We start from the raw sequence: 20,882 nt of genomic DNA, 5'->3' as shown, positions 1-20,882 counted from the left end.
AAAATAAAGTTATTCAGGTTTTCTGAGTACAGGTCTTCTACCTCCATCCTAGGGTAAATTTATTCCTAGGTACCTTATTTTTTGTTGTTGCTGCAGTAGTAAATGGGTTGTTCTTAGTTTCTCTTTCTAATAGTTCATTACTGGTATATAAAAATGTCATCAATTTCTGGATACTGATTTTGTATCCTGCAACTTTCCTGAATTCATTTATTAGATCTAGTAGTCTTTTGATGGAGTCTTTAGTGTTTTCTATGTACAATATCATGTCATCTGCAAATAATGACAGTTTTACTTTCCACTTTTCCAATTTGGATGCTTTTATTTCTTCTTGTCTGATGACTATAGATAAAATTTCCAGTACTATTTCCAGAGTTGAATAAGAGTGGTGAAAGCAGATATCCCTGTCTTCCTCTGAAGGGAAACATTTTTTTTTTGTCCACTGACTATGATGTTGGCTATAGGTTTTTCATATATGGCCTTTATTACGTTGAGGTATGATCCCTCTATTCCCACTTTGCTGCTGTTGTTAATCCTCACCTGAGGGTATTTTTTTTTTTTTTCCATTGATTTTTAGAGAGTGGAAGGGGATAAGGGAGAGAGACATTGATGTGAAAGAGAGAAAATTATTGGTTGCCTCAGGCATGTGTCCTAACTGGGCCAGGCACTGACCCCACAACCCTTTGGTGTGTAGATTGATGCTCTAACCACTTAGATACACTGGCCAGGGCACCATTTCTATTTTATATTATTGTGTCTAATGAGTTTCAAGCTGTTAAATCTTTAAATTGTTAAAAGCACATTGTTACATATTGTGGCATAGCAAGTAGTAAGACAAATGCCTGTTAGAGTAGTGAAGGGAAATTTATAATGAACACTGACAGTGTTTTGAAGAATTGTTAGTGGTGTTCGACTACAAAACTGAGGAACCCTGATTATAGAGGGGCAAGAGTAACCAAAGATGACACTTCAATCCAATGTTTCTATTCTTTATCGAGAAAGGTGTAAAATTTAAGAAACTAAATTTTAAAAATTGAAACTTGGCACTTTTGTGTACATCATCTCATCTGATCTTTATATCCACCAAGCAACATAGATGGAATGGGTACTCTTCCAGATGGGAGAATTTATTGACTTTCATTAACAATGTCTTCTTGGACATACCCATAACTTAAAAGATTTCAGCAACTAATAATTATGTTGCCTTGTTTAAAATTGTTATTTCAAAAAGTACTTGTTAACAACAGCATTTTCATAATGCTCCAGTTTGCTAAGTTTCTGCATATTTTTAGTTCCCATTTGTTTTCTCTGTTATTTTTTGTATTGTATGTTAACACACAGACCAGAGGTAAAAGTCTTTATATATCAACTATGTGCCTCTTTCTTAAATGCACAGAGAACTGTGTTGCTTATTCCTTTTACATTTGGTTACATTTTAAAATGAGTGTTCTGCCCCAGACCCAACTTTGAATTTTGAAACATTTCAAACCTATATAAAAATAGGTGAGTTGTATATTGAAAGTCTATAACCACCAGTTACCAATTATTGTTTTGCTACATTTGCTATACCTTTTTCTTTTTTCTTTTTCCTTTTTCATTTTCACCCGAGGATATTTTTCCACTTTTTGTTCAGATATAGTGGGAGGGAGAGAAACGTCGACGTGAAAGGGACACATTGAATGGCTGCCTCCCGCATGACCTAACCAGGGCTGGGGACAAACTGCAACCGAGGTATGTGCCCTTAACCACAACCGAACCTGGGTCTCTCTGAACTGCAGGCCGATGCTCTAACCACTGAGCCAAACTGGCCAGGGCTATCTTTCTTAAGTATAGATGTTTTCTAAACTATTTAAAAGAATGTCGGAGATATGAAACTTCACCTCTGTGTACTCCAGCTTGCATCTTCAGAAAGTAAAAGCATCCTCCTGTATGACCATAATATTTTGTAACACCTAATAAAATTAGTAGTAATTCAATAACATCATCTAATATTTAGCCCAAATTCAGATTTGTCAAGTTGTTGCCTAATGTCTTTAATAGCTGTTTTTAACCCCTGATCCAGGATTCAATCAAGACTCATTATTTTTGTTTGCTTATTATGTCTTCAGTCTCTTTTATTTCATTTTTTCTGATGAACTTTTTTGATATAATTTGCATGTTATAAAATGTACCCATTTTAGGTTTATAGTCATTTTTAGTAACTTTACTGTATTGTGTAATCATCACCATAATCCAGTTTTAAAACATTGTTCAGCCCTGGCCGGTTTGGCTTGGCAGTTAGAGTGTCAGCTTGCGGACAAAAGAGTCCCAGGTTCAGTTCCTGCTAAGGACACATAACCTCGGTGGCAGTTTGTCCCCGTCCTGGTTGGGATTATATGGGTGGCAATCAGATGATGTGTCTCTCTCATGTGGATGTTTCTCTCTCTCTCTCTCTCTCTCTCTCTCTCTCTCTTCCCCCCCTCTGTCCCTCCCGCTCTATCTGAAAATAAATACAAAAATGTCCACGGGTGAGGAAAAAAATTAAAAACTAATTTAAAAAAATAAACATTTTTCATCGCTTCAGTAAAATCCCTTCTGCCCATTTGTAGTTATCCAAACCGTTCCAGCCAACCATTAGCTTATATTCTGCTCCATAGATTTGCCTTTTCTAAACATTACATATAAACACAAGCATTATTGGTTTTCTTTTTACTTAGCATAATTTTTTCTAGTTCATCATGTATAGTAGTGCTTTCCTTTTTATTGATGAACAGTAACTATTCCATTCTGTGGATATATATCACATTTTGCGATGAACATTTGGAATGCTTCTCCATTTTTGGTTATTATGAATAATCTGGCTCTGAACATTCACATACAACTCTTTTAGACATATGTTTTCATTTCTCATGGATATATACTTAAAGATGAAATTGCTAGGTTTGATAAATAAACTATTTTCTTTTGTATAAAATAAAGTGCTGGCGTGGCACAGTGGATTGAGCATCATCCCATGGACTGAGAGGTCCTGGTTCAATTTCTAGCCAGAGCACATGCCGGGATTGCAGGCTCGATCCCCAGTAGCAGGCATGCAGGAGGCAGCTGATCAGTGTTTCTCTCACATCAATATTTCTCTCTCTCTCTCTAAAAAAAGAAATATATATGATATATATATATATCAATAAAAAACATTTAAATAAATAATAAAATAAGGTGCAAAACTGCCATTCTCTGAAGCATTATCTCAAACTGTTGAGATTTTGCTTCTCGGCAATTGTTAACAGTTTGGCTCAAATAAACTCACAAAAGTTCTCTGTAGGTTAGAATGTTTCTTACATTGTCAACAGAAAGACAAATACAGTGTGATATCACTTACATGTGGATCTAAAAAAAAGAAAAGCCCAAGCTCATAAATGCAGAGACCAAATTGGTGGTTGCCAGAGGCAGGGCAATATGGGTGAAGGGGACCAAAAGCTAAAAAATTCCAGTGAGAAAATAAGTCAGTCATTGGGCTTTAATATATAGCATGGTGATTATAGTTAATAATACTGTATTACATATTTGAAAGTTGCTAAGAGGGTAATCTTAAAAGTTCTCATAAGGAAAAAACAATTTTCTAACTATGTGTGGTGATGGATGTTAATTAGACTTACTGTGGTGATCACTTCTCAACATATATACAAATATCAAATTATGTTGTATAACTGAAACTAATATGATGTTATATGTCAACTGTATCACACTTAAAAAAAAAAAGACTATATGTTGTAAGAGTCCATTTATGGAGACCAGAAATTTCCAGAATAGGCAAATCTGTACAAACGGAAGTAGACTGGTACAGTTGACTCTTGAACAACACAGGTTTGAAATGTACAGGTCCACTTATACATGGATATTTTTCAATAAATACATACAGTATTGTAAATATAATTTCCTTATAATTTTTTTTAATCCTCACCCTAGGGTATTTTTCCATTTATTTTCATAAACAGTGGAAGGGAGAGGGAGAGGGAGGGAGGAGGGGAGAGGGAGAGGGAGGAAGGGGGGGAGAGGGAGAGGGAGGGAGGGGGAGAGGGAGAGAGAAACATGCATGTAAGAGAGAGAGAGAGACATGCATGTGAGAGAGACATTGATTGGCTGCCTCCCACATGACCCCGACCAGGACCAGGGACCAAACCACAACCAAGGAACATGCCCTTGACTGGAATCGAACCCGAGACTCTTTGGTCCACAGGCCAGTGCTCTAACCACTGAACAACCAGCCAGGGCTCCTTACGATTTTCTTAACCTATTCTTTTCTCTAGCTTACTTTATTGTAAGAATATAATATACATTATTTGTCTATAACATACCAAGTATGTTAATTGACTATTTATGTTATCAGTAAGGCTTAGTTAAGTTTCGGGTGAGTTAAAAGTTATACACAGATTTTCAAATGCACAGAAGACCATGCCCATAACCCCTACATTGTCCAAGGGTCAACTGTAGTTGCTTGGGGCTGTTGTGGGTGGATGGAATCAAGAGTGATGACTTACTGAGCACAGGGTTTCTTTTTAGGGTAATAAAATATTCTTGAATTAGATAGTGATGATAGTTACACAACTCTACAACTACTGGATGGCATACTTTGAAAGGGTAAATTTTATGGTATGTGAATAAACTTATCAAAAAAACAAAAACAGCCCCCCACATCCCCAAAACAAGCAAAGGACATAAAAAGGCAATAAAAAGAATAAAAAATATAAATAACAAATGAATGTACAAAAAGTTCAAACAATTGTAACTAAATAAATATAACCTTCAAAACAAAATAAAACATAAAGACAGAAATAGGTTTTAAGATCTGGTAAGTTTTATTTTATTCTGAAGGACCAAGACAACTACTAAAAACTCTAAGCATGAAATAAGAATAAATGAAGTAACAGACATAAAGAATTACCTTAGTTGTAGTGTTTAGATACATGAAATAGTGAGACCTTGTTGACTAATAGGATGTTGAAAAAGTTACTGATAACCCAAGAATTAAAAACCAGGGTTGGTGTCCCAGAAACCTAAGACCTCAGGGGATAGGGATTTTCTGTCACAGACAAAATGTCTGAGGCAGAAAAATGAGGGGAAACAGACTGTCTTTAAACTAAAGGGGATAGGGGACAAAAAAGATCAGCCTCCTGCCCAGACAGTTTGGCTCAATGGATTGAGCGTCGTCCCATGGACTAAGAGTTCCGGGTTTGATTCCCACTCAGGGCACATGCCCAGGTTGCAGGCTTGATCCCCAGTGGGGGGAGGGAGGGAGGATGTAGGAGGCAGCTGATCAATGTTCCTCACATCAATGTTTCTATTTCTCTTAAAAAAAAAAATTAAATTAAAAAAAAAAAATCAGCCTCCAGACCAAGCACTACCATTAGAATGAGACCCCTCCTCCCCTGCGCCCATCCAAGGCCAAACTGCATGACAGTTAGGCAGCAAGACCCAGAGAGTAAAAGGCAACCCATGGGTGCCAGGAAAAGTGGGGATGGGCAATTGGCCATGGACCAAGAGTACTCACCAAGTGAGAGCTCCTAAACCTAGGGACAAGAAGAGATTATTTATTAAACACCTCACCTACCAGCATTCCTGGACAGTGAAAATGGACAATAGGCTGTGAACTGGAAATTGTAGAAACTTCTAGAGAGAAGCACACCTCAGCATAAAGGACAAGAAATTAATAAATATCCTACCACCCGGCACTCCTGGGAAAGAAAATACTTAGAATGGCAGAGATAGATAATGGGATGTGAACTGAGAGTTAACATACGCACCCAGATAAACGTGAATAAGAATCCATGAAAAATATGCAACTTGAACTTTCTGGATGAAATTATACGGCAATGAAATGAAAATACTCCTCAAAAGGAGGGAGGCTGAGCACTGGTGTGTACCTATAATTGTGTGTAGGTGGAATGAGTGCAGGATCTTGGGCCAACAACACCTGATTCCATGTCAACATATCACTTCTAGCCAGAGAACTAGGTCTTCCTAAATCAATTCTGGAGAAAGAATTGCCTCAAAGTCAGATGATCCAGGCCCTACAAACTTGTCTAGAACCAACCCACAGCTGTGTATTCTAGGCCACCCCAATAGATAAACTCATCTACAAATCAGCCCTGCCAAATAACCTACAGACCCACGGATCCAACTCATAACCACATCAATACAACATGAGCCTAATTCATCTGCAAAACACAGAAATCATTTAAGACTACAAAAGCCTAGAAGGGAATCCTTAGATTTCCATAGACCTATAGCAGCTTTAGCCTAGATGTCACTGTGGCGTCCACGACAGGCTAAGTGAAGACTATAATGAAGTTTGGAAGAACTGAGTGGAGAAGCAGACACAAAACTCAGGAATGGTTGTATGAACTAGGAAACCATGGAATAGTCTTAACCTTGCTTATTATTGTATGTTGCTGCAGCCCACCGAGAAAGTCAACCTTTCCAGCCTCTTACCACATTCGTCTCCATTAAGGATCTCTTACAGAGATAGTGAAGGACTGCGGTCTTTGAAAGGCATATCCATTGCTAAATTAACATACAAATGTACATCTTTGTATATCCAGAGAAGTTAATACAATAAAGCAATCAACATATCTATTAAAGACACTATAATACTGCTATTTCATTGTTTGGGAGATATGAATCAATGCAATTAGGTAAGATAGAAATAAGAAGCATAATAAACATTGGAAAAGAAAGGGATAAAATTTCTACTTACAGGTGACAGACAATATATCGGATCTAAGAGAAGCAATGATTAAAGTAACTCAAACAATAAGGATTCATTCAGCAAGGTAGCAGGAAATATCCAGAAATTAGCAATAGTATTCATATACATGAAAAAATAACCAGTTAGAAGACAGAATGGATAAGAAAACTCTGTAATAGCAACAAAAAATTAAAATAAAATACTTATGAATAAACTTAAGTGTTCAAAGCCTACATAGAGAAAACTATAAATAATTCCTTACAAGATTTAAGAAAATGAAAAGACATCATTTGTTCTAGGTTAAGATGCCTTGACACCATCAATATATCAGTTCTAAGTTAAATCACATGTTTAATGCAATCCTAATAAAAATAACAATGAGCTTTTTAATGGACTTAGACAAACTGATGCCAAAGTTCATATGAAAAAATAAAACATGCAAGAAGAGCATTGAAAACACTATGAGAAGGAGCTATAATGGCAGACTAGTCCTTCCAGATATTAAATCATACTACAAAGCCTCTATGACTAAAACAGTATGGTACTAGCACATGAATAGTCAGACAATCCAACAGAATAAAATATACCCAACTACATTTCGAAATCTTTCATATGAAGAACAGGGCAGTCCCAGAGACATAAAAGTAGGATACAGACCGACAATCCCCAGAAGAGGGGGTAGGGAGAGGAGATAAACCATAGAACTTATATACATGTATGCATGACCAATGGATATGGACAACAAAGTTGGGGACAGGGTGGGGAGGGGGGTGTCAATGGGGAAAAAAGAGAAACATCTGTAACAAAAATAAATGAATAAAATATAAAAAATTATTTTAAAAAAAGAAATCTTTCATATGACAAAGGGGACAATTTTTCTTTTTCTTTTGTTGTTGTTGTTGTTTTAATAAATGGCATTGGATAACTGGATAATCATGTGAAAAAGGATCAAACTGGATGCATTCCTCACCCGATATACCAAAATATACTCCTAGATCAGAGAACTGTGAAAAATGAAACTCTATTAGTACTAGACGAAAACATGGGTGAATTCCTCTATAACCTGGTAGGGAAAGGCTTTCTAACTAAGACTAAAAATTCAGATGTAATAAATTTAACATTAATATATTTGACTATTCAAAAAGAAACTTTTGCATAGCAAAAACAAAAATGAAAAACCCACCATAAGCAATGCCAAAAGATGACTGAGCAAAATATTTGCAACATATGTCAAAGTTAAATGGCAAATATTCTTAAATAATGTTTTAAATCTGAAGAAATGAAGACCAAAAATTATTATTAGAAAGTAGATAACATGAACAGAATAATTTAAACATGTAAAAAATGGTCCTTAAACATACACAAAAATGTTAAATTCACTTGTAGTAAGAGGAATACAAATTAAAACTATACCAGGACACCATTTCTAACCTAACAGATTGGCAGAAATTCAAAATCATAAAAATATACTCTTGTTGGCAAGATTGTGACACTTTTTTTCTGTAATACAAAAAGTATAGGGTATAGGGGAGACAAATAGTGATGGAAGGAGACTTGACTTGGAGTGGTGAACACACAATACAATATACAGATGATGTGTTATTAACCTTGGTTCTTGAATTTAGCAAAGAAACTCAAATTATAAGAGAAAGTTTATTTATAAAGTTACAGAGGTAGTAGAGTAAGCTGTAGAAGAAGTGGGCTAAGGAAACAAATTACAGAGGCAAAAGAAGGGCCCTTGGAGCAAAGGTAATGCACAGGTGAGGGGAGGCACAGGGGCAGAGGAATTTGGCAATACCTAACACATTTTATACATACATTTATCTTGAAGATATACCTCCAACAATACAAAAATACATACATGCAAAGTTGTTCATTATAACATCATTTGTAATAAAAAAATATGGAAATTACTTAAATGTCCAAGTACAGGAGACTGGTTGACCAAACTATGGTACATACAATGGCATACTATGCAGTTAAGAATAAAAGTTATTTAATTTTTGTGTATCAGTTTTTTCAAATAGCTTCTAAGTTGTCAGGATGTAAATACATATTATTTGGACCTAATTATTTAAGAAATAAAACTGTTACATGTTTCTTTTGACCCAGGGATGCTGTGAAAAAATTATTGACGTAATAAGGCTGCCATGAACTGAGAACATTTGGGAGCTTCTGATAGAGGCCCATGAAGGCTTTTAAGAGCGTATGTGCATGTGGTTATGAGGTTACTGTGGATTGTGGTTAACAAAATTTACAATAGGTTAATGAAGGCACTGTCCATAGTATAGTAAGAGCTGTAATAAATTTTACGGTGGCACTTAAGAGAAGCAACTAGCTCAGTCTTGAAAGTTGTTTTTTGTCTGTCTTTTATTCCCCCTGAGGAATGGTATCAAGAGAAAGAATCTAGTCCTACCGGTGTGGCTCAATGGTTGAGCGTCAACCCACAAGAGATCGCTGGTTGGATTCCTGGTCAGGGCACATGTCCAGGATGTGGGCCCAATCCCTAGTGGGGGGCATGCAAGAGGTGGTCAATTGATGTTCTCTCTCATAGATGTTCCTATCTTTCTCTCCTTCTCCCTTCCTCTCTTTCTGAAAATCAATAAAGAAAAACACAGAGAGAAATAATCTAATCAAGATATAATTTGGGGGGACATAACCTAAACTGAGTTCTGAAGGACCAAAAGGAGTATACTAGACTGGGGGAAGGAGTGGCTAGAATTACTAGAACAGAAAATGGGGGCCTGAGAAAATACTAGATTCCAGAAGCTTGGTATTGGTGAAACTGAATATCCTGGAAGAAAAGAGGTGAGGTTATGGGGTTTAAGGAAAGAGTAGATCTTGAAGGTTTTTGTATATGTGACTGAGGATAAAAGTTGGATTTTATTAATGGTCAAGAAGGTACTGCAAAAAGGTTTTTTGGTTTTTTTTTTATCCTCCCCCGAGGACATTTTTCCATTTTTTGTTCAGATAGAGCGGGAGGGAGAGGAAGAGAGAGAGAGAGAGAAACATCGACGTGAAGGGACCCATCGAGTGGCTGCCACCTGCACGACCAACCAGGGCCGGGGACAAACTGCAACCGAGGTACGTGCCCTTAGCGGGAACCGAACCCGGGTCTCTCTGTACCGCAGGCCGACACTCCAACCGCTGAGCCAAACCGGCCAGGGCTGCAAAAAGGTTTTAAGCAGGGGAGTATCATGATTGCTCTAACCAGATGTGGAGGAAAGAGGAGGGGGAGGTGGTGGTAAGCAACCAGCAATTAAAAGGCTGCTGCAGTAATGCAGAGTAGATCTAGACAGAGCAACTGAACTAAAGCATTTGCAATCACTCATTGGTGTGGCAACCACCACCACTTTCAATGCATTACTATGTTAGCTACTCAACGCTTAAGACCACAGAAGCAGAGATCCTGTGGTTTAGATTACCACAATCATGATCTTTGTGAAAACCTGGGATCTTTGCCTCACCTTCACACTACATTTGGGGGTAGAAGTCATTTCACAATCTTGCTGTTTTATTCTTCAAGATGGCACTGTCAAATTCTGATATTTAGCTTGAATAAGTGAATTCAGCAATGAAATTGGATCCACATTTCAAAGAGATTACTTGTGCCAAGGGTTATATCTATTGCATCTCACACGGGACTCTGGCTGTGAAAGTCTTTCAGAATAGTATTATTATATTTTATAGAAACTTGCTTTTTTGGCTTATACAGACTATCCTCGTGACCTTGAGGAATTAAGTCTTCATCTTCAGGTATAATTTAATCAAAGATACAAATTCTCTTCTAAAAGTCACTCACAAGTCTTTTAAAAACTCAAGAGCTTTGCCCTGGCCAGTTTGGCTCAGCAGTTAGAGCATGAGCCTGCGGTCCAGAGAGACCCCGGTTCAGTTCCCGCTAAAGGCGCATACCTCGGTTGCAGTTTGTCCCCGGCCCTGGTTGGTCATGAAGGTGGCAGCCACTCAATGTGTCCCTTTCACGTCGATGTTTCTCTCTCTCTCTTCCTCCCACTCTACCTGATCAAAAAATGGAAAATGTCCTCGGGTGAGGATTAAAAAAAAAAATGTAATAAAAAACCCCACAAAACTCAGAGCTTTAATTTCACTTTTTCTGTATTATGAACCAAATGCTAATGAGTACAATAAGATGTCTTAGAGCTAAAGAGAAAACAAAGAATAACTGTTACTAATGAAGGCTGATAATGAGCTGTTTTTTACATAGAGCTACGTACTTTTTTTTAAACCAAGAGATGAACGATAGTCTTAATTAAGCCAAAAGTGCTTAAAAAAAAAAAAACTGCAGTCTTTGAAAGAGTGAAGAGAATTCTTCTAGCACTGAATAGCAATTAGACCCTTATAAGAGTTCTGCCCAGTTTAAGTCTCTATATTAAACCCAAACAGAAAATGATATATGGTCTGAAAAGGTAAAAACATACCCAGTACACCTTTGCTTCTTTTACTATTCTTCCCATTCCCCTACAACCTCTTCCCCATATCCTTTAGCAAAAGAAAGAAAAAAGACATGCCTTAAGGAAAGGTTACTACAAATAGGTTTCTAAAAGTCTTCTCAAATCTCAAATACTTCAGAGGGAAAAGCAATCAACAAACACTAGAGTTGAGATCCTGATGCTGTTTTTATAGGACACTTCATAAACAGTGCCCAACTATTTTTTCCCTTACAGCATATATAGAAGGTGGCAACACTGTATTTGTAGGTACACTGGAGATAAACAGAAGAGTGTTACTGCATGAGACCACATGGCCAGGGTTATGAGTAACCCCCAGACCCCACTTGATGATCAAGTGCTGAGATCAGTATCTTTGCTTCCCTGAAGCTGGGCTCAATCAGAATCTCATTTTCCTCAGCCTCTTAGGATTCCTGCAATACCCAAGCTCTCAGAAATCTTTACTTTCATATCCAGACTATACTACACACTAGCTGCCTAGCTTCACTTAGCCTTAGTAAGGTCTAGAAAAACTACCTATCTTGCAGAGGTTTTGTGGAGATCTGAAATAATATAAGTAAGGCTCTTTTCACAGTGCTTGACAGGCAATCAATGTATGAGGAATGTTATTATCAGGAGGGTTGATAAATTCAAAAAGGGAAATCTGACCTCTGTACAGTGATAATGTCAATGAGGTAAAAAATTGCAGGCTTCCTTCCCTCTTCTTAGTGTCTAAGAATTAAAACATTTTATAAAGCAATGAAAACCATATCTGTCTCCCTACTTCTTCAAAATCATAGTCTTTCCCCTCATTAACAGCCCTCTTATTCTAGTATTTTAAAAGTGATTGCCCTTGCCACCCAACTAGTAAGGGTTAAGAGTACATATTACACTGATGCACACATATACAAATGATTCTGAAAATGTATTTATGTTGAAGCTGAGCTTGGAAAACCAGTGCAGGACCACCACCAGATATTTGGAAAGAAAAGAAAGTATCAGCACTTTTTTATTTGAACCTTCTTTAAGTGAAAATCACCCACCTACCTATAGACAAAAATTATCTCCCCCACACACAAATGGCAGAAAAGAGTTTCTTATAATTAGCCCCCTTTGCCCTGAAAGCCCTGTGAAGAAAGTGTTGTATGAAGAACTGCTTCAAAATAGATACAGATGACTGCACACTCAGCAGACACACCAGAACAGCATCTGGATCTCTGAAAAGAAATGTGAACACGACTATTGGTAATTTATGTCAAGATCATATTGGATGTCAGAAGATTTCATATATCCATGGGAAAAATGAGCCACTATAAGCAATTCTGTGATGCACCATGTTTTCCAAACAGTTAAACTTCCAAATATTCTGTTTTTAAAACAGGGTATGGCTATCAACTCCCAACTTAAACCTACTATCACCAGGAAATCTCTGCTTCATAACCTTGGACAAACATGCTCAAGTAGTAAACCTGGATATAAAGTATTATAATGCTCAGTCACAATTCCCCAAATATCATTTTAACCTTTCAGGGGAGGATAGTTTTGGAAAGACAGCAAAGAACTCCTTGAATTATTCTTTGACCATGCTCAAGAATAGACAGGCAAAGCAGAGTCTAGACGCATGTGTGAAGAAACTGGAACAAAAACACAAACAAAAAAACCCTAGTCCAATAAAATAAATGACTCCTGGAAGTCAACTGTGAGCGCACCCATATTCATTCAATGAAAAAATAAATGAATAACTTCTATGTGCAAGCCACACTGCATGGAAACACACAGACAGGCTTCTATCCTGAAGAAATTCAAAGTTTAAAAATGTTTTAGAGTTACAGAGTCATTTTATAGTAACACTGTATTAATGAAGACAGACAATCAAAAACTAATAAAATATATTTACATAGATTAGTAACGGAATGCCTTCTGTGAGTTTACTAATGAAATTTGTTACCCAATTTTTGGAACATGATTAAAGTTGTAATTAAAGACAAGAATTAACTTACGATACAAATTTTATAAAGGTTTTCCCCTACCATCATGGCCAAACACAATTTGTAAATTAGGTGTTTTTTTCTCCCTTTTACATGTAGGGTGTGGCACTGGAGTTCTCGCACAACCTCAATTGGATGAGCTCGCAGGAGTCTGTACATTCTGGTTCACGAGCAAAGGCCAGTTAACTCTTTAATTCTCCCTAAACCTTAAAACAACACTGCGTAGTCACCCCCGCCCACTTAGACACATATACCAATCTAACACATACAAAACACATTTTTCACTTCTGGAAAACCTTTAGGAACGGATTACAGAGGAAACACCCCTCACTCAAAATATCTATATTCTCTTCCTCGTTTTAAGGCCTGGATCACGCGAATATGGGCCAAACCTGTGCAAGAGCCCCAGAGCCGGCTCAACAGTTCAGTGCCTGAAATCTAATGACTTTAGTCTGAAAAAGCCATTCCTTTAACGGCCTTAATACAGGCAAGGAGTTGAAAGAAAGGGAAGGAGGGAAAAGGAGCGGAGCCAGGCGCGGGGATTTCAGTAGTTGCAGCTGGTCCCCCAGGTGGCGGGCACCGCCCAGGAAAGGTCCTCAGCGCGTAGGGTCAGAAATGCGAGGTGACCTTCCGACGTGGCCAACCTAGAGGGGGTGACGGGGGCGGGGAACCTCGCCGCCGCCGCTGCCCGCACAGCGGCGAACACGGCGCCCCAAATTCCATCCCGGGCTCGACCCGCGGCTCGCCCCGGGGCAGAACGCAGGACGTGCATTCTCTGCGGCGGGCCCAGCGCCTGGGCCTCGGCCCGCCGCCAACCGGACACACCCCCACCACCCCTCCCGCGGCCCCACTCACCTGCACCGCAAACCAGTCCGCCGCCCCACGGGCACCGGAAGCTGCGGCAGGGCTGGCTCGGGCGAAGAGTACTCGGCCCTTCTCTGGGAGGCTCTACGCCAGCAGCAGAAGGAGGAGTACGACGGGCGGCGGCGGAGCCTGAGCGGCAGAGGGAAAAGGAGGAGGATGAAGAGAAGGAGGAGGAGGAGGACGACGCCGCTCTGCCTACAAGAGACCCTCCCTCCTCCTGGACGCTCTGCAGCAGCCTCCGCAGAGCACTTCCGGGGCGCTAGGGAGCTAGGCGGGGCCTACGGAGGAGGGACTTCCTTTCCTTCCTTTCCTTCGGTAGAGCGGAGTTGTCGGGCGCCGAGCTGGAGAACAATAGCTAGGAGGGCGCGGGCTAGTTTGCTTCCACATAGCGTGCTGCGGCGGGTCTGGGCTGCCCTTCCGGCGGCCCCATTCCGGTCTCTCTGCCGGAGGAGATGAAGTCACCTCCCGGGGGCCTGGGAGTGGACGCGGCCTCGTGGAGTTTCCCGAATCTCGCACCGCGACCTCCTTGTCTCTGTTATGGGGACCAAGAAGGGGTTCTTGGGGAAAGGAGGGGAGACCAAAGGACGCCATCTTGCTTCTAGGGAGCAGCCCCTTCTCCCGGGGCGTCATAGGATGGAGGCCGCTCTGTCCTGTGGGACGGGGTTTTCCGAAGCGGAGCCGGCGATGTGGCTGGTCGCTGGCCGAATCCTAGGAAATGGGTCAGTCAGCTGCCCTAGGTGGAGGGTCTCGCACCGTGGAGATACCCGCGCCTGGTATCTAACTGCTGGCCCATGGAGAAGTCGCCTGCTTGGATGTTTTGGACTAGAGCCTTTTTTGAGGCCGCCGGAGCCCCCCCTATGACAATACATATCTGGTGTGGCGATGAGATTATCTTCCGGCTCCACCCTTTGATTTGGTAGTCTGTTAGAAGTAGTTCCACAAAATCGGTTGCTTTGTTTAAATCCAGGCACAAGTTCGAAATAGATAATTTGCCAAACATTAATTAGCAGGTACAGAGCCCTATCTCTTGACTTTTATTTATTCTCTTAACTTTCCCCCCTGCCCTCAAATTGAGTACCAATTTCGTGCTTGGCACGTTCTATTCATTGGGTAGACAGGCATAAAAGCATATCATGCTTGGAAGGATGGTATATAAAGATACACAGAGGAAGAATAGATGCGCTAGATTTTAAAGATAAATGCGGGTTTCCCAGTACAAAAATGGGGGATGGGATGACAGATCCACATCCTAACAGAAAGGTCATGCAGCACAGGGACAAAGAATGTGTTCAGAAATCTGAGTTTATGAAAAAGAGGCTGAAGTGGCAGACAGGAGCCATCTTTCCTACCATGGTGAGACAATGAATAGAGTAACTACCCTGGGGACTTGTACAAACTGTGGGTAAGGGACAGGTTAGTTGGGAGGAACGTGGCAAGAAGAGTACTTGCAGATTGGAAGCCATTACAGAAATGGAGAAGAGAAAGGATGTGTCAACCTAAGAAACATTCAAACCTGTGAAGCATTTTTGTGCGTTTATTTGAGCCAAAACTGTCGACAATTGCTGGGAAACAAAATCTCAAGGGATTGAGATAATGCTCCAGAGAATGGCAGTTTTGCACCTTTTATATGTTGCACTCAAAAGAGGAGATGTAGATGGGTTACATGAAATGTATGGATGAAGGAAGGGGGGGGGTGCTTCGGGGATTGGATAAAAAGTAAAATGATAGGTACATTTTTTACATAGGTGGGTACAGGATAGTTAACAGTAAACAATAACGATGAGGGGATTTGTGGTCTCTGCAGAGTGGTGCCTGTGTTTTGAGGGCGTCCAGAAAAAGGAAAATTACTTTGACATTCCAAAGATATGTTATCATAGATGTCAAAAATAAAAATAAAAAAATAGATAGGCTCAGTTGAGGTAAAGATTGACTATCAGGGAAGATGCCAGCCTAGGGACATGACTACCTGTCATAAACTGCTTTTAGTTAAAACGTTTTAATTTCAGACTATCCTTTGTGGTTACGTTAGGTCTTTGAGTTTTCAAGGCCTCCACACAGGCCTTTACTGAGCTTGTTAGGTAGCATGTAGCCCCTTTTTGTCCACAGATGAAAGGACCATTATGTGAGTGGCAGTGATCATGCAAAGATAGAATCCTAAAATATTCAGGAGACCAAATCAAATGATTTTGATCATTGATTGCTGGGGTCTGGTGTAGGGTAAGAGAAGGGGAGTGGTAATGATGCTGTTTTGCTTTTGGGGGAGGAAAAAGGTAGATATTACCAAATGAGATAAGGAAGGGTGGTGATTGGATGGGGAAGGGGTTCAGCGACTGAGTGCCATTTTGGACCTGGTCTGAAGTACCAGTGATACAGTCAAATGGCAGTTGCAATATGGATCTAGAGCTCTGGGAAAGATCTAGGCTTTAGGAAAAACCCCAGGTATGTATTACCACATCCAGGCAGATGGCAGTCCTACTTCATTGAGACAAGTTTCAGAACCATTTCTTTCTTCCTACATTTTTGGGGGGGGGGGATTGCTGAAATGCTACATTGAAAATAATCCCCATGTGTTGATTTATGCCCATCCATAGACTAATACTCAAATGCTTAATGGTCTAAGGAGCATAAAGGTTAGGCCTACAGAGAACTGAATATGACAGTGGTATCTAGTATAGCATCATAAACTTGTAAAATGAAATGTTACTTTAATGAAAAGATTTTTTAAATTTGATCATTGACATTAGATAGCTTAGTTAAGCTGGCCACAGATGGATTGAGGATGGCATGTTGTGCAAATAACTGCTGAATGGAGAACTAGGAGGATGACTTCAAGAAAGAGCAATGGAGCCCTGGCCAATTTGGCTCAGCGGTTAGAGCATCGGCCTGCGGTCCGGAGAGACCCGCGTTCGATTCCCGCTAAGGGCACGTACTTTGGTTGCAGTTTGTCCCCGTCCCTGGTTGGTCGTGAGGGTGGCAGCCACTCGATGTGTCCCTTCACATCGATGTTTCTCTCTCTCTCTCTCCCTTCCTCTCTCTCCCTCCCACTCTATCTGTACAAAAAATGGAAAAATATCCTCGGGTGAGGATAAAAAAAAAAAAAAAAAAAAGAAAGAAAGAGCAATGGAAACACAACTATAAAGTCATTATTCTGTCTCAGCTGCCTCTTGATTGTTCACAGCTCTGCTAACCTGGCTTAGAGCAATCAGAAGTAGTATGGATCATTTTGAGCAGAGGCTTCAGAAAACACAGATAGCAAAAGCCCTATAAATAGTAGCTACAGTGTCAAAGATTATTAGTTCTTATTTATATTGCTATAGAGCCGCATTTTGAACACAAAGATGAGGAACTCTTAGTGCTTAGATTATTCAAGTACACTTTATTCTCAATTTTCCTAGAGTAGAAATATATGTAGGTACACTAACTGCCTAGTGGATAATATACTGATTAGAAATGAGAACAATGATCTTGAGCTTGAGTTCCTTTTATGTTCTTTGTTCACTGTATGACACTTAATCTATGTCCTACTTTTTTCTTTTGTGTCCTCACTGGAGGATATGTTTTTATTGATTTTTGAGAGAAAGGAAGGGGAGAGAGATATTATAAGAAGTAACAAATGAATACTTTAAAAACTCTTTGAGGTACTTGGATCAAAAGGCATAATTGTAAGTACTTTTAATAATTAGCACTAATTTTCAGTAGACTTCATGAATATTTCTAAATTTGTTGCCTGAGCAACTTAATGAAACAGAAACAAAGGATTTTGTTTTTGTTTTTTAAAGTATTTTTTTAATCTGTTCTTACTGATTTTTTTTTTTTTTGAGAAAGGAAGGAAGAGAAATATCAATGTGAAAGAAACTGATCAGTTGCCTCCCACACACACCCCCACTGGGGATGGAGCCCACAACCTGGGTGTAATGCCCTGACTGCAAATTGAACCTGTGACCTTTCAGTGTAAGGGACAACACTCAACCAACTGAGCCACATCAGCCAAGGCTAAAAGATTCTGTTTGAAAATAAAATTAGATTTCTTTTTGACTTGTGAGTTTAATTTTTATTTATGATCAAACCTTATGTATTAAAAAAAAAAGATTGAGTAAAAAGTAAAGTTTTAGTAACTACACTTCTTATGTTTGCTGCTCCTTATAGCTAATATACGCTTTGGGGAGAGTATAAGTTAGGAATGCTTTTGTTAGAATCATGTTTTAGAATTCACAAGTAGTCTACTGTAGTTATTGAATGGAAATTTTCTGCTAAAACCATCACTCCCATCTCTATAGAATAATAGGAGTTTATCTGGAACATGAAAGTGAACATTTCTGTGAAAGTTCTGTCATTCCCATCATTGTTTAATTAGAAATACACAATAAAACATATAGTCCTGTAAGATTCTGTCCAATGTCTTGTCGATGTAAGAAACGTCCAAACCTATAGAAAAATGTTATAGGATTTTATTTGAGCTAACCTGACAATAATTGATGGCCAGCAAGATCTCAGTTTCTCTGGAGAATGACAGTTTCTTTTATGCATGTGAAATTGAGGAAATGTAAGGAAGATTACATGAAGGTGGGGGAAAGTAAGGTGGGGATTGAATTATAAAATAGCTAAGATTATGAATTCTCTTAAGGGTGGTTACACTGATTTCAAATGTGTGATCATCTAGATGTACAAGAACCATGAACAGGGTTTGCTTAAGGCAAAGAAACCTTTTACTAAAGAAGTTATATGTCTGGGGCATGACTAACCACCATGAGCTGCACAGTTAGAAATTTATGATCAGATCACCCTGTGAGGTTACTTTCCATAGAACGCTTTTTTGTTGTTGTTGACAGTCAGTCTCTATAGTAGATAAAATTTTGCCCATTAGATTGATGACTTCTGAATTTCTCTTTTGGAAAGTGTATGCATATATTAACAAATATATTTGTGGCTATGTAATGTGCATATATATATATATGCTTATTATATATCAATTTATAAAAATACTATGAATGTATATGGACATATAATACCAACAACAATAAAAGCCTCTGAGGTATATTGGGGCCAGATAAGGAAGTACAGTGGAGCCTCAGTTCTAGAACTTAATTCATTCCAGAAGACTGTTCTAGAAGCAATTTGTTTGAAAACCAAATCATTTTTTCCCATTAGAAATAATTAAATTGAATTAATTTGTTCCAGACTCCCAAATTATTCTGTTTTAACCTTTCTTCTATACAGTACATGTCTAATGTGCTGTTTATAAACACTTATTTTCTTAAATTTATCGAAGCTCCCTCTACTATCCTTAAATGAATCACTTTCTGCACTTGTCCCAAGGGTGTCTCAGGAAGTCAGTATGTGGCACCTTTGCTTTTTCACATATTACTACCTCCAGAAATGCTGTTACTGGCGAACTGCTTTTCATTTATCCATATCAACAATTTTTCTACCTCTTTAGTTGCCTGTGATCACTGTTTCTTTCACACCCTTAACAACATTAGCATTCTTGATGACCTTTGTTTTAAAATTGTGTTAATCATCTATTTCACCAACAATAAAAGCAAAACAAAACCCACAAAAATATTCACCACATTTTCCTAAGATGTTAACAATGCAAGGTTTAGAGGTAAACTAAATTCTCTTCTTTTTTGTGGCCTGAGATATACCTTTTGTCATGCTGATGTGTCTGCAAGAAAGGGTTATCAGGTTGAGAACCGAAGTTTTATTCAAGCACTGAGAAATTTTTTTCTATGAACAATTTGGTTGAGACCTGAAGTGTTGAAGATGGGAGGTGTTCAAGAACTGAGGTTTGTCTGGCCAGGGTGGCTCAGCGGTTGAGTGTCAACCCCAGCACCAGGAGGTCACCAGTTCGATTACGGGTCAGGGTCAGGACACATGCTCAGGTTGTGGGCCTGATCCCCAGTGGGGGGCATGCAGGAGGGGGCCAATCGATGTTCTCTCTCATTGGTGTTTCTATCTCTCCCTGTCACTTCCTCTCTCAACTCAAAAGCAACTCAAAATGTTTCATTATTTGTGGGAGACTATTTGCATGGCATCCATTTTGTTACAATCTGATCTGCCATCTCCTGCCACAAGGCAGGATATCTCTGTATACAATGTTTCTGCATTCCTTTAAGTAACCATTTACTCAGCCAGTCATGCTCTGTTTATCTTTTGTTCCACCAGTGATATTTACTTGAAATTGCTTCTAGGTGGTTACCACAAACTTATCACTTGGCAACAAATGTTCTTGTTTTTCTGCTTCTTGCCCTATATACTGTGTGGATCTCCCCAGAATAAACAAGACTTGATCAGAACCTTGTCTTGTCTCCATTTCTATTTCTCGGTGTCTATTGTCCCTTCTCATCCTCACTCCCCCTCTAGAGTCCTCGTTGCTCGACCTGCGGGACGGGTCAATTATTAAAAGAATTATGAGCATTGTCTATAATACCCATGACGCCTTAACATTTGTATTATTTCATTTTGTTTCCACAACAAATGTATGAGACAGGCATTATTCAAAAAACTCGACTTACTGCATTTAAAGACTTGCTACAAATTGACAAGTAACCAAGTCAAATTCAAATTCTTGAGACTCAAATGCACTGCTTTATACCAAGATTACCAGCTTGATATGACAGTTATGCCAGAACATACTTATTATATGGTTTATGATTGATTGTCTGCAGAATCTCTAAAATTCAGCCAAACATAAATTTTAAGAACTTCTCACGTGTCTTCACCATCTTGAAAACAGGCACTTTGTTTTAATTCACCTTTGTATCCTTCATGGTATGAGACATAAGTACCCAAAATATTTTAGGGATGAAAGTAAGAAGTATATTGTGATGATTACTTGTATAATTTAAGGAAAAAAGAACATGTGGT

General features: G+C 39.1%; 1 protein-coding gene across 1 annotated transcript in view; it reads right to left on the bottom strand.

Moving 5' to 3' along the window:
• RALA (RAS like proto-oncogene A) overlaps window positions 1-14,244 on the bottom strand; it is a 117,489-nt gene extending 103,245 nt beyond the window's left edge. The window contains exon 1 of the mRNA XM_036247193.1: window positions 14,007-14,244. The gene's annotated coding sequence lies outside the window, so the exon portion shown is untranslated. The remainder of the gene's footprint in view (window positions 1-14,006) is intronic.
• Between the last annotated feature and the right edge of the window lie 6,638 nt (window positions 14,245-20,882).

The sequence above is a fragment of the Molossus molossus genome, unplaced genomic scaffold, assembly GCF_014108415.1.
Source record: "Molossus molossus isolate mMolMol1 unplaced genomic scaffold, mMolMol1.p scaffold_m16_p_7, whole genome shotgun sequence".
In the NCBI taxonomy this organism is placed as follows: domain Eukaryota; kingdom Metazoa; phylum Chordata; class Mammalia; order Chiroptera; family Molossidae; genus Molossus; species Molossus molossus.
The sequence above is the reverse complement of the archived record's forward strand: the minus strand, read 5'-3'. Positions and strand labels throughout refer to the sequence as shown.